The sequence below is a fragment of the Monomorium pharaonis genome, chromosome 9 (assembly GCF_013373865.1).
Source record: "Monomorium pharaonis isolate MP-MQ-018 chromosome 9, ASM1337386v2, whole genome shotgun sequence".
Taxonomy (NCBI): domain Eukaryota; kingdom Metazoa; phylum Arthropoda; class Insecta; order Hymenoptera; family Formicidae; genus Monomorium; species Monomorium pharaonis.
Window position 1 is genome coordinate 18,942,632 of NC_050475.1, and position 12,848 is coordinate 18,955,479.

The following is a 12,848-nucleotide window of genomic DNA, read 5'->3' on the forward strand; positions in this document are numbered from 1 at the left end:
AAAGTGTTCCGAAACGAAAAATTGCGTTCCAAGTTCTATTCCGAGTTTTATCGTCTTGCGTCGGGGCTTTTCGCTGAAATACGTCTAACTTGATTACAGTTAACGAGACAATTTGGAACTTTATGCCGATACTGCCGTTGGTACTGTCGCGAACGAATCAACGAATTTTCGGGCGCAGTAAAACGCGAGCGTTAGAAGAACTTGCCGGACTCTAATGTAATTAACTCGTAATGAGACAAATATACGTAAATTCTGCTGATGTCTAAACTACCGTGATAATTGGAAACAATAGACTTTAGACGCTCAAATTATATATCAGCACCTACTCAATTCAGGTAACTTTTTAATTTTGTACGTAAATTTGTGAGAAGAGCAAAAGAGAAATAATTATTGAAGTTTCATCTATATATTGTACCTTACCAATATGTTCGGATTAATTAGGATTAATGAACACGTCTTAACTTGCTTCGTTACGGCAAATTCTTACGAGAGAATTTCTCACGGGGAGGAGTACTGGGCAAGTTGTACAATGGAGCACTTGTACGTGAATCGCAAGAGGAATCTACGGAGGAAGTTTTCAACATCGAAACATAGTCTCGCAAAGTCTAAAAATTTAAGTAACAAGCGTCTTTACAAGCTCTCTTCCGAGAAATGGATACTCGGCGAGTAGTTTAAATGCGTAGAACGCAATCCTTTTTGATGACAAAATCGAAAGGAGGAAAAAAATGTTCTAAAAAATAAAATGGAATAAAATGGAGTTCAAGCATAACTGCAGAAACACGTGGGACTGGCTTATACGTTTGCGCGAGTGGTACTGATATCGGGAAGTGAGAAAAAAAAAGGTAAAAAATCCCCTAAGAATAATTCCACTTGTTTATCCAAGCAAAGGTCCCCAAAGGTTAACATTATCCCGGAAATGTGAAGTTGTTGTAGGAAAAAAAAAAAGTAAAGAGATTTCGGACGTGACGCAAATAATAAATTTCCCCCGACGAGATAATCTCCTTTGCTTCGTCACCTAATAAAATTTTTCTTAACTTTATATATCCCCATTTTTCTTTTCCCCTTTTTTCTTGTCCATTCTTCTAACTTTTCTCACGGTAACTTTTTAACTTTCTCCATTTGATACTAACGCCAGTGATCTCCAGGGTATATAACCGTGATGTGTTATATTTTATATTACACATTAATTAAATTAGAAGAACGATACACCGCTAACAGCTGGCAGTGACAAGCGTGATTTTCGATGTATCGATCGGGCTTAACATGCCAGCGGCATACTCCAGCCACGTCGTAAATTTTCAATATCACTGGATAATCTAAATTTAATAAGGAAAATTAATTTTTGGTTCATTTCAGAGAATGCGAGAGAAATCCAATTGCATCCGTGAAAACATAACACAATCTACAAACGCATCAATAAAAATTAATTTATGGCCTAACTTGCATCATATTGCGAACTTCGGGATTCTTAAACTTGAGGCAAGATTTCCGTGCACATCTTAGATGCATTTTTCTCCATTACCTCAGCGATACTTTATCCAATTTTCGATGCACACATATTTCCGGCGAAATCCCAAGTATGTTCTAGACGATGATTAATCGCAATCCTACAAACGCATATTAAACGCGTTCTTCAAATATCTCGAGAAAGCGGATCGAGAAAATTTGATTTAGCTTGCTTTAAATCACGCGCTCGAGCATAATAAATCATGATGATAATTATTATGATCTTCGTTAATGACCGAGAGACCCCGAGCGGATGTAAAAAGGTCTCAGAAAATATACGATTACACCCGATAAATTTTACAGTCACTCAACTTGGGTGGGTGAAGACCGAGTCACGGATAGGAAACAGGCATCTGTAATTGTCGCCTTAATGTCACTCGCAGAGGGTCTCCTTCTTCTGTATCCCGAGTAAGTCATTTGCCATGACGTGTGTCGTGCGGAAAACGTCTTGTGCATTCAGAAACAGCTGTTTTAGTGCTCTTTTCGGTTATAAATAAGTGTTCTTAAAGTGGATCAGTCACTCAAGAGAGTACGAGCGTGGAGAATGCATGGGTTCTTATGATATTGCAAATCTTGGCACGCAGCCAATAATGTGTACCCGAACCGCAAGGCACGGAGAAGAAAAGGGGAAAAAAAGAAGAAACCTAGAGAGAGAAAGAGAGAGAGGGAGAGAGGGAGAGAGAGGCGGGATAAAAGCCAGACTTCCGAATGATGCGGTTTCTAGGTTGGAATTTGAAATTCATCGCCATCAGGTCGAACGAGCCGCGTGTAAAGAAAATGCTGCAACGTTTGTTCCAGAATTATTCACTGTTGTGAGAAACGCATGCAACGCAGAAAAACGTAGCGGCATATAAATTACAAAGAATAAAAGGTCAATTAAAAAAATACACGTTTATTATTTTAAAAACAATATGAATATATTTCAATGTGTTGTATGAGCAGATAAAACCTCCCATGTATGGAAAAACGATGATAAGAGAAACAATTTTCTGGTGGAACGATAAGGATTCAATGCCGACGGCATTGTGCAACACCTGAGAAACGCATGCAACGTAAAAGACGTCGAGTAATGGCATAAATTATTTCAAAGACTAAAAGGTTCACTTAAAAAGACCGCAAGAAACAATTTCTCAAGTGTTTTCTTATTTCAAGAAAGCACGGACCTATATTTGCACGTGTGTGCTGTGTGAACAGATAAGATCTTTCAAATGTAAAAAAAAATACGATAGTCAAAGAAACAATTTTCTGGTGGAACGATAAGGATTCAATGCCGACGATATTGTACAACATCTCTCGGTTAACACCTACTCCCCGTATTAAAGGCGCAGTAAAAGGCAGGTGGACCTGGGTAATTGAAGCGGCTCGTATGTCATGCCGGAAGCCGAGTATCGTTGACCCCGTCGGGGCTCCTAATAGAAAATCCGACGGCGCTGTCGCCCCTGCATAAATCGCCCATTTACCTCGGCCAGCCGAGTGGCTGGCGGCCACTACGAGCTCCTGTCGCAAGATAAATCACCTGGTAATCACGATTATCACCATCGATCACCGTCGATCACCAGGTAAATCTTTGCACGATATTGTTAAGCAGAACTGTAAGCATTAAACACGCCTACGAAAGACGTGAACGCATACGTCTTTCTTCAGATAAATAATTTATTAGACAGGAAATTGCAGTATACATTTTACGGATTACGTTGACAACCATGTCTTCTATGTCAATAATTTTATTAAATTAGACATTATAAAGTCGTATCCCCTTTTTTACATTTAACTACAATTTTCATTATTTATTAACGTGTTTTAAAAAACTGTTTAACAATCCTGAGAGAGCAATTAATTAAACTCTGTTTAATAATATATTTTTTTATCATAACAAGTTTCGTATATATAAATAACGAGCAGTCTGTGGCGCGTTGTTATTCAATAAAAATTGCAGTTAGCGAGTGATATTACGGTGATTTTCAGGCTAAAGACTATAGAAAGAGGTCAAATAAATTCATTAACGACATCACAGCAAGACACATTAATACCCAAACGGAGTCCTCGTCGAGTTCTGCGTTAATTAGAAGGAGAAATAACTGTAATAAGAGCATTGCGATGTATTTCGAATTCATGTAATTCGTGTAATGCGCATTTCGTTCCGTTATAACTCATTCTTTTTGATTTAATCATAAAAAGAAAATTAATTAAGCTTATACCAAAATTACTTTCTATACGTAACTCTTTTATATGCGCTACATATTACCCAAAATTATACATAAAAAGTACGGGAAAATATTTCAACTTCGCTATGATTCGCTATGAGTACAAATTATACGCACGACGTTCGGATGATGTTATTCGACGGTTACAGAGGCGAAACGATGAATGGTTGGTACGAATAATTTCGGAATTATTCGTCTCAAACGTATCAGTCTCGTTAAGTGAAATAATCGATATAATTGAAACGCGTATGTGTGCGGCATCGTAATCATGTGAACGTTTATCCACGAAAATGATGAAAGGATGGCGGGACTATACATCCCGACTCGACCAAACACATGTGCATCCGACACATTCATTGTCGTTAACATAACACTGTCTTTAGTCGGCCCCGTTAATTAATCCTCCATTGTAACGCGGAACGTAGTCAGTATTTGATTACGCGAAACGCCTAATCCACATTCTACACATTCACGTTAGCGGTAAGTTGACGGTAGATTAAATTTTGATGCGCAGATTTACAATGCGTCAGATTTAACTTAAATATAACTTTAATATTCGCGGAAGCTCAAATATGTTACTCCTTTGTTTTTTTTTATATTTATATATAACGCGGCCGTGATATCTAATATTATAAATGGATTCGCTCTGAACACATTTTCGTATTACTTTAATCCCCAAATGGATTTTTCATTAAAGTTGTATTGAAGCACGGATTATTTGAATACGGACAATAAAACGATGATGCTTTGTCTCTAAAACGTGAGTTACTTCAGAGAAACGGTTCGCACGTGCCTCATAATCACGGTTTATTTCCTGTTGACATTCTCCGCATCTTCCTTCCTTTCTTCCTTCCGTCATTTATATTTGTTTTCGACGCAAAAGATTCAAGCAAAATTATTATCAATTTATTTTAATATTATTAGAATTTGCGTGATTAAAGGGTTAAAGAAACGCTTGAAAAGCAAATAGTAAAAAATATGAATCTGTAAATGCAACTATTATTAAATTTTTACAAAAAATTCGAATAATTCGTAGTATTCGTTTAATGAAAGTATCGACAAATGTGAAACATTAAAAAAAAAACTAAAATTTAATTTAAAAAAAAAAGAAAATAATCAAAATAAAGTACACGTACAGCAAAGAGTCGCGATATAACAGATGCAGTAACAATGGACGCAGGTGCAAAAACGTGTAAATCGCTTTTTATGCATCTCTTGAGTTTTAGGTTTTTGTGACAGTTACAAACGAGCGAGTGATTTAACGGAAGAAAATTTTAAACCATCAAATGAAATATGCGTGTAAAACGACATCATATAACTTGTACTTGATAATTCTTGAAAGTCATTTCGTATGTTATATGCTCCTGTCCACCGTTTCATGTAATTAGAATGATTGCAATTTACATGTTTGAAATTGGAACCATCATAGAAGCGTAATTGGCTGCTAGAATCATCATCACGCGGTATTCGATTACAAGCATCACGTGTAATTCACGGATCGTATAACCGTCGATATATCGAATACGAGGAGCAATCAATCGACAAAACGTTTGCGCAAGAGTTCCGCGCCTCGGATTAGTTTATTCAGAATTGTGCTGGCAACGAGATCTGTAGAAACGTAGCTAATTGCATACATAACGACGATAATAATTGATTAGTAATGCAACTTGTTATATTTTCCACGGAATGTTTTCTGTTTGTTGCGACGATAATTAATGCAGTCTATTAAGTTTTGCAATGTCTGCTTATTGCTTATATTGTGTCAAAAAAACATCTGTATTTTACATAATTTTCTCCTGCGCAATTTTGCGTTAAGAAATATAACAATTGATGTACAATGATGCAGAAAATATAATAAAGTAGTTTTAATAAATGACAACCTGTCATGCTTTCTAGCGTTCATAAAGTTTGTGGATTCATTTTTATTAAAATTGAATTGAACTTTCGGGACATTTTGCGTACAAAAATGCAATTTTGTTACAGTCGATCAATTAAGAAGATCACGAGATCGATAGGATGAGTAATTTATGCAAATATCAAGTTACAGCCACCATAGGAATTTTAAATCGGCATCGTTCACTGACGTGACTAATGACTACCTAAGAACTTTATCTATCATTTGGCCTGGTATTGGAAAATTTACATGCCACCTTCGTCCTTTTATTAGCATAAATCCTCCGGAGATCTTTCTTCCAGCCCTATATATCTCGTCATGTCGGCAAAAAGCTGCGCGTGAGTCTCCAAAAGAGACAAAGAAATATCAGTTATGGACAAAATAATGAGTTTTCCTAATCGAAGTTTCCCCCTAACATTGATCGTATTTGCCGGCGGCTGCGTCTTATTGGCATAATACATTTTAATTCGGCAGAAAATTAAACAGCTGTCAGAAGTTGTCAGAAGATCCCAACCACGTCGCGGGTAATCGATTAAAATAATTCTTCGCAAACATTCGGTAATTTACAAAATAATTTCTCGCGCAAATATACGCATTCGCAGTTTCATCGAAGAACGACGCAACAAATTAAAAATTGTCTCGTGTTGACTAATGTTATTAGACGGTATGATAAAATCGCATGTGGCAATTTTATTGTCCGGTTCGTCACTCTCTCTCTCTCTCTCTCTCTCTCTCTCTTTGTATTCATATGCATAATAAATGTATATTAACACGCGGAGTGACGCAGACGCGATAAGAATTGATGCTAGATAAGATAGAATGTGATCAAAATAGACAATCGTTAGAAGCGTACTGCGGTTCAGCTATAGTTTCGACTGATGCATTATGTTTCTAACTAAATTTCATAATAAATAATCAAATGTATTTTTAATAATTAAAGAGCAACTAAGAAAATTAAATTTAAAAATTTTAATTCAAATTTTAATTTAAAAATATAGTTAATAATAAACATTTTAAAAACCAAGGTAAATAATTAAAAAACGCAATCTCACGACAATATTTGTAATATATGAATTTCACTGAGCAATAACAATTTTATGAGAGTTCGCTTCTTGAGTATTGCGTAATTCCATGCAGATTTTACGGGGATCATAATGTCCGATCTGTTTGTTTTGATGATTCGTATACACGTAATACTCCGTTTAGTATTCCCAACGCACAGATCCCATCCGTTTTCCCCTTAACAAGCGTCAGGTACCGTCGTAAGAGCGAGTCGAGAGCACATGTCTGATCATCAAACAACGACCGAGTTGAAGCAGAGTTGACTATTGCTATTAGAACACCTTGCATTGGGATTATCTACTGGCAGAATTAATCACGTCTTGTGCAAATGTCGTTACGCGTGTATCTACTCTGTTCATCGGTCATTATCGAATGTGAAATCTGAGTCGCTAATTGCAAGCCAGACGCCAGTAGTGTAAGTTGCATTAATAATCTCATAAAGAGTGTGTGTAGGAGGAGAAGGGATTACGTGTGATTTTGTTTGGAATAATATTACTCTCGATGTAACGATGTTAACAATGTTACGTTTCATTAACCAGTGTATTATCAATGCCGCTATAATAAATTAGAGATTTGTTAGCATTGGTGATTTAATGACTAGGATAAATAAATATTTAGTGCAAAATGAAATTAATTACTGACTACGATAATGACAGTAATTGCATTAATTAAGCGGAAAACTGTGCGTTACAAGTTTCCTCTGATTGCTTCCATGACTTTCATCACGGTTGACCGAGATTTTGGTCCCAAAAGTTGTTTATCCCTAATCGGATGATCACGCGAAATGTGACCGGCAATTGGAAGAGACCAAATGACAGCTCCCGTCCCATATATTTCATTCAGAGGTGACATCGAGAGGCGGAATGCTCTCGTGCGTATCCGATCTCCGTGTAAAGTGAACAATGCAAATCGACTGCATATTAAACAAAATTTCAAATAATATCCAATTTATATATTTTTTAAATTTTATTCTTAAACGTCATTGACATGTACATTCTCATGTTAATCACTTGACACATCTTATTAATACATGCACAAAACTGCAAAATAAATATTTTATTATGCAAATTAGATGCTTCATGCAGATTTGTTACATAATTGTATAATGTATGTTAAAATATACCTCATGTTGCACATCGTGCATTCTATCATGTTTAAATAATAATAATAATATATGTCGTATGAGTATATAAATGGCTAATTCATTGTGTGAAATTAATCATCGATAGTTCGCTGTCAAGCGTACGTTTTTTTTGCACGTCCACTTATTAGATTAATAATAATTGATGGTAAAATGTGCATGGAAGATATATATATATCAACAAAATTAACGAAAAGAGACATCAAAAAGATGAATGTATCCATGGAAGCTGCAACATAGTTGATTATGAGCAACAGAACAATCCCTAATTTTTTTATAAAACAAATGCATGTTAACGCTTTTCACCTGGAACGTAAGCCCTGCAAAAGCAACGATTATATCCGCTGACCTTTTTACGCTGATAGAACGAAAGGGATAAAGATATCTTTCTTCTTACAAAGTGCTTTCACTTTGTACATAAATAAGTTGCACATGAGTGTAAGAATAAAGTACTTTGTGTTTGATGATCTGCTTGAAATAGAAATTTATATGAATAAAAAAAGTTACTCTACATTCAGCAAAGTATCCTCGGATAAAATATTCCATTTCCGAGTACATCGAGGAGTAAACTTTAACGCGCCAGCAATCTGCATTTTATTCGTGTAAAAGAGATATTAAGTATACACATAAATCGAAAAATTTCATAGTAAGGTGAAATAGTGACATGGTGTTTCATGAAATTTCATTCAATACGTAATCGGTACTATAATACTGCTATAAAATTCTTTTGTGACCTTGATTTGAGAATCGAGGGATATCTTTCAACGTGCCAAATTTATCTCATAACGAGATTGAAACGCAATGTAGATTCGTAAGGGAGTAAATTGACGAAGCAATTTACTAAACGTCTCGAATGAAGTGATTGTCGATAATGGACAATCGATTCGTCGTTACAGTTTTCTTCGAAATCAGAACGATAAATTCGTAAAAAAACTTCATTGGCACTTGTGAGTGTACAATTTTTATTTAAAGAATTTATATAATAAATGTATATAATCAACACTGCAAAGAATAAAATTCGATTTAATTTCACATCTTTTAAAAAGTAAAACTGCATTATCAAAATTCTCCACGTTTAAATTCATAAAAGCCAAAAATAATTTAAAATTAGTAAACTGTTATAACAAGATTTTTTTAAAAATTGCCTTTGTTAATCCGTGTTGTGTTATCCGTCGCGGTTGAGCCAACTAAAAAGGAATGATACGCTAGTAATTATGTATTTATAGAAATGCATTTCCCCAGGCACGGTTCGGCTGTACGTAAGTTGTCTTACAGCATATACATATATATCGTGACACATATAATTAGTTGTCGGATCAAATATAGATGTGAGATGAGCATCACCAGGAGAAAAATTACCTATTAATGTATATTAACAGATGAGAGAAGGAGAGACAACGTTATATAAGATATTATATTTAGTAAAAAAGAGAAAAAAAACTGCAGCAGAAATAATCGCACACAATAGTAAGAAAAAAATCATGATTAAAAGAAAAATATAATAAATTCCTCAGATATCAAAGTAGTGATATTAATGCGATAGTCATGAACATTACAATGTTCGATTTCTCGATCTATCTCTCGAGTTTGCAGAGACCATGAGTTAAGGTATTAACGAGCAATTTCCCAAACACTATAAAGCAAATGTGCTAATAATTCAACATCCATTGCGTGTCCGCGGTCCATTTTAGGTTTGCCGGTACTGTTGAAAGCATGACAATGCAAGCCGCGATTGTAATATACTTGGTTAATATTTTTGTAAATTAAATTATTCACTCACATTATTCACGCGAAACCGACAAAGCATTTTAATTAGTTTTATCGATTGCAGGAATTCAATGACTTTTATTATCGCAATTATTTAAAGAAATAAATTATTGAGGAAACTAATCATAATGAAAAGTTTTAATTAAAATTCATAACAGAAAATTAAATTTTGTCCAATTAATGCATTGTCTGTGCATGAGAATGTTTTCAATTATATTTCAGTTTCATAAAACCAATGCGCGGAGTTTACCTGCGCATCTTATTAAATAGTCAAAGATTATAAAAAAATTAAACAATTTACTTCCTGTTTTTTTTCTCTACTAACATCGCGCACTCACAGTGTTAGAAAAGTTTGAAAGGCTTTATCTCAATTAGTCCGAGGTATTGTGTTGTAGAAGTAAACAAACTTTTAAAGTTGAGATGATGCCCTGAAATATACTAAAGTGCACAGTCCCTGAAGAGATTGAAATTTATCTTGTTGAGATGAAAGAAATGTCAGGAACAATATTATTAACCCTTCAAAAGTTAAAGGAGAATCTGACAAAAGATTTTATTAAACGCATGTTCTCTTTAAGAGATAGTATGACTTCAAATAATTTTAAGTGAAAGGATTTTGTGTTCATAAAACTTCACAAAGCGTAAGGGGATAGAAAATTCTGTAAATTTATTTTTTATTTTTTTTTTTTTTGAAGCCGATGAACATTGCACATAATTTAAAAAATTTAACAAAATAACTTTTACAAAGTTTGCAGTCACTAACATCATATTTTCTTTGTGCGGTACGAGAGAATCGTTTATTACAAAGATAACCTGCTCGACGCAACCGTTATATCAATTATCCCACGACAGTATTCGTCATTGATCACTAAAAGAAAAATAACCAGAGCGATTGTTACGTAGAAATCGTTAAAATTAACGAGTAGATGATACAGTTAGTAACGCAAATTCTCTATTCCTTTGTCTACTCTATCGATTCATACTTTTTTCCTCGATTTGCAAGTTTATAAAGTAAAGGACGCAATCCGCATCGATGTTACTACATTTCCAAACCGCCGCAAGTTATATGGGTTACACCGTCAAAGCTATCGATTAATGCTCTTTCGCATCCCTCATATACAAGGACATGTCTCTCTCAAAAATATTACGTAGCATATTTTTAGAAAAATTTAACCATTTTACCAAAAATTTAAACATTTTACCAAACTAAAAAGCCTTTTCCGTAATTATTGTTGCATTAATTTTTTTTTTAAAGGAAGATCTCCATCCGAAACATCAAAAATTGATTTTATTGTAAATTTTTTATATTTTTCAAATGGAATGTTTTTCTTGCTTAAAAAAATTTTAGTTCTTGCAACAATAACAAATTTTTAAACAGCATTTTTTAAATAGAGAAATTTTAAATTAAATCTATTAAAATATGATGCGATTTCGATGTTGCGTATCATATCACTAATCATTCTTCTTAGTCGATTCCTTCATGAATTCGATCGAACGAAATATTCCCCTAAAACGCACCTTGCATGTCAACGCCCGGCCATCGCTCAATGTCAGAAAAAAATGATGGAGAAGAGCAATCGAGCGACAAAGTACACCGAGTTGACCGTTAAACTTTTGACGGGAGAAATAAAAAAAAAGAAAACAAACACGAAATTCGCCACGTGTGTTTCACAGCACGAGTTTCGAAACGCGAGATTTCAGCTTGCGCCAGCGTAGCTGTGGAAATGGTGTATTTTTCGTTTTCCACAGATGCGGCTTTTCTCAGAACGGCCTACTTTCCGTCCTGGCATGCACGAAAGAACGCGACGCTGCCGTCGATGCGACGTGCGTCGTCACTGCGTTATCACGTGGCCGCGAGCACCGGCTGCTCCGATTGTCAATGTCGACAGCAGTCTGGCAAAAAACAAAGTTAGTTCTGGCACACGGTCTGCGCGCAGACCTTTTTTCCGGATATAATTAAATTCGCTGCGACACGGTGCGAACGGAGAAGCACGTAGCGCGGCATGGATCGCGGATTCGCGAGACCGGGGGAAAAAAACAGAGGAACAAAAAGAGATCAATTAACGGAATCGATGTTAAAAAACAAATTCGACGACGAGCGTCCCCCGTGCAACCGGACACTTTGTATTAATGACCTATCATCGGATCCGCACGCGTTGCGTGTTACGACTAAATCCAGGTCGTATGCCGGTAAAAATTTAGACGATCCCGTTTCATTAACGAGAGACTCGTTTACGATACGTGCGGCAAAACGGATAATAAATAATTCATGCGTAATATACAGCGCGTTCGCGAAAGGATTTTAATGGTTTTATTCTTCCGCGCGCGTGTGTGCCAACGCTTCAATACTTTCGCAACCCCGTACCGCATATGTGTAATAATATGATTGTTATAATATATCTCTCTCCGCGCTCCGTACACTCTTTTCGAAATAATTAAATAAATTTTTCCCCGTCGACGTGCAGCAAGCACGAGCTAATTCAATTTAAAAGATTTATGAACAACTTGAATTAAAAAAAATGACATATTTTTTCTTTTCATCCATCAAAGCCGTAACCATACGCGGATATTTCGTTATGCATTTGCTCTATTTTATCAAATTTCAATTGTAAAGTCAAACGTAATCGTGGTTATATATGAACGTTTCGAAACTGCGCCGTTACAGACGAAATAATTCAATACATCGAAGAAATAGCGCTGTGTGCTATGACAGGGTCGAAATATTAAGACGCAAAATACTCGACATTATCGCCGAATCGCGTTCGGTAATTATTTTTCATTGGATCTAATTAAAATTTGTTCGTGATTTAGTTGTAAAACGTGATATTGCGCGGTGTCATATAGTTTACCGATTTATCGATTAAAAATTCAATGTGCTTGTCAAGCTTCTTCTTTGCTGAGTTCAAGGTTTTAAGGCTGCACAAAGACCTCCTTCTACAGCAAAGCATAGAACGTCGATGACGGATTCTATCAAGGCTCGGCATAATGAGCGAGAAAGTCCGGGAAGAAAGTCAATTTTCTTACAGCAACCTGTCAACGTTTTATTTACACAGCTGGTAGCACGGCCGTGGTAGCACAGCCTTCTTCTACTTTTCATTCGCCTCTGAAATAAAAAAAAAAGCTCTTCCGAAAACAAGTTGTATTATCATTATCGTGCGCACGGTTTACGCTTACAGCGTTACGCTCCCTTTATGACTTCAACGGGACCCTCCCGGTGTCAGCTTTGTAACGAGATAAAGGCAAACACAGAAAAAAAGCTCTGTTATATCCCTTTTTA

General features: G+C 35.6%; 1 protein-coding gene and 1 long non-coding RNA gene across 16 annotated transcripts in view; one reads left to right on the forward strand and one right to left on the reverse strand.

Moving 5' to 3' along the window:
- LOC105835059 (cAMP-specific 3',5'-cyclic phosphodiesterase) overlaps positions 1–12,848 on the reverse strand; it is a 330,289-nt gene that overhangs the window by 129,574 nt on the left and 187,867 nt on the right. The window lies entirely within an intron of this gene.
- On the forward strand, positions 696–3,675 carry LOC114253943. Its single transcript, XR_003625374.2, has 2 exons — positions 696–3,065; positions 3,472–3,675. It is a non-coding gene; the product is annotated as an uncharacterized LOC114253943 (long non-coding RNA).